Here is a 2,301-nt window from a genome sequence, read left to right as displayed (position 1 = left end):
GTAGACCTAATCTCTGTGAGGAACCACAGACCCCAAGGCTGGAAACTTCCAGAATCCTCCAGCCCCTGATCCTCCTCGGGGACCCCTGTGGCCTGTCTCACTGAGCAGTCTTCCATTGTAGATGTCTCGGCTGCCCTACAAGGGAGTCTCTTTTCAGGAGTGGGAACAGGTATGGTCACTGCTGCTCGATGTCTAGAAAGTAGGAACCAAGAACCTATGGAAATACCAGGCACAGCCTTTCCATTGTCCTCCAGAGCAGGACAAACAGTCCAGGTGATGTCAGGAGCCCAGGTCTCCAGCTGGAGGGAACGTCAACCCTACAGTGGTAGCAGGGGCCCATCGCACATCCTAGGAACAAATGGTAACGTAGGCATCACAGGTAAGCTGGGCTTGGTACCCCTCCCTGGCTTCCGAAAGAAGCCAAACAAGGAGCTTTCTGCAGAATGAAATCTCTTTTTCATCCAGAAGCACTGCTGACTGTTTGGTGATTGCCATTGTGGCATTGAGCTTTTTGTCCATTCTGATGTTGGACTGGTTTCTCCTCTTGACCCTGGCCTACAGACCATAAAGGAGAACAGCAAGAGGCCCCCAGCAAACATCCACAGATGGCCCTGGACATCAGCCAGATTCTGAGAAACATGTCATGTTTTGGGAGGGCTAAGGCATCAAGTAAGTTCTATGGGCCTGGAGGATCCCAGGGCAGGTAGAGCAATCTAGGGCCATAAGGGCTTCCGTGGAAATCAACAGGTCCCATGGTAGAGGCAGGGGTTCCACAGGAGGAGTCACAGAGCCACCAAGGGCTCTCCTGGCACCATGAAGTGAACACCCTCTGGGCTCCAAGCCCTGGACCAGGCTGGGGCATGTGGGGCTAGGAGACAGCTCAGAGTGGGAGGTAGGGAGAGAAGTGTGCCCAGAGGGCACCCATTTCTGGATGTAATGTGGTCCTGAGTTTCCGACTGGGAAATCTTTCCAGAGTTTCATATGTGTTATGGAACTGCTTCCTCTCCCCAGCCTCACCCTGCAGGAATCCCAGTGAATATATTGCCACCATCCTGGAGCTGCATAGTGTAATGGCACCAGCAGATCTGCCTGTTCACAGACTTCCTGTACTACCCAGTCCTGAGGAGAGATGCTTCTTCAGGGTCTGTGACCTGGAGCACAACTTTACACACCATCATCCTGGAGCAGCACTGCACCCTCACTAGCCAGGGTGTTGATGACTTCCTCAAGGCCAAGGCCACATTCAAGATTTTTGACTTCAGTGATGCGTTTGTGCTGGGCAAGTTGGACTTCTAAGGGATCTTAATTCAGGAGATAGAATGCAGCTTGAGATCAACTGTCTGATCAAATAATTTGAACTTGATCTGGAGGGCTCTGGGGAGCCATGGAAAGTAGTGGATAAATGAGGGACAGTCAGATATGTTTTAGAGATTATAGTGGAAGAATGCCTGGAAGGGATGAACAAGAGCCAGGAGACCAGGGAGGGAGCTTGTGGGGAGGTCTGGAGATGGCAAGGGAGGGATCCTGCTTGAATAAAGGGTCTTCAGGGACTGTCGCAGGTGCTCTCAGAGCAAGTGTGTTCAGAAGTCTTGTCTCCAGGAGAAAATGGGAAGGAGGTGTCAGACAAGGAAATATAAATGGAAGCTAGCATGTTTATGAGTGCCAATCGTGGCGCCGGTGTGGACTACTGTGGGAACAGGAGTCTCTCCATCCAGAGACATGGTGGATGGACCCTATATCTCTCCATGCTGCCATTCCTTTCCCTCCCATTCTCCTGAGGGCCTCAGTGCATGGGCACTGTCCAACCTCTGGTGCTGAAGCAGCCAAGAGGCCCAAGACTGGGTGGCTGCCACTTAGGATATGACAGCACAGCCAGTGGCCTCCACTGCATCCCGTACAACCTCTGAAGACACCCAGACACTGAGAGTGCAGCCACCACGTGGTGCAAGAGTTCTGAGGGATCGCAATCCTGAAGACGATGAATGGAGGGTGCAGGACCTCATGGCCTGTTCCCCATCCCCTCTCATTGGCTCTGCTCCAGGTGGTGAAGGGGCATAACGTTTCTGTCAGTTCTGCCATGCTTGCCTAGCAGGAAAAGGAGCAGAGTCCAGAAGCAGAGCCCTGTACCCAGCCTGCCTAACAAGGGAGAATTTGTAGGCTTTGTGGACAGAGAGAGCTGGGAGTCCATACCTTCACCCACTAACTTGCTGAGATATTGGTAAAATCAGTTCTTTTCTGAACTAAGTTTCTGTCATCTGTAAATTGAGGGGAATTTCTTTTACCCCCTGAGGATGCTTGGAG

General features: G+C 52.0%; 1 long non-coding RNA gene across 1 annotated transcript; it reads left to right on the top strand.

Moving 5' to 3' along the window:
• The first annotated feature begins 6 nt into the window (after window positions 1-6).
• LOC113223506 lies at window positions 7-2,240 on the top strand. The gene is made up of 2 exons (XR_003308756.1): window positions 7-669; window positions 1,012-2,240. It is a non-coding gene; the product is annotated as an uncharacterized LOC113223506 (long non-coding RNA).
• Window positions 2,241-2,301: the final 61 nt, after the last annotated feature.

Source organism: Piliocolobus tephrosceles, unplaced genomic scaffold, assembly GCF_002776525.5.
Source record: "Piliocolobus tephrosceles isolate RC106 unplaced genomic scaffold, ASM277652v3 unscaffolded_41586, whole genome shotgun sequence".
Lineage (NCBI taxonomy): Eukaryota > Metazoa > Chordata > Mammalia > Primates > Cercopithecidae > Piliocolobus > Piliocolobus tephrosceles.
Note: the sequence above shows the minus strand (reverse complement) of the source record. Positions and strands in the feature narration are given on the sequence as shown.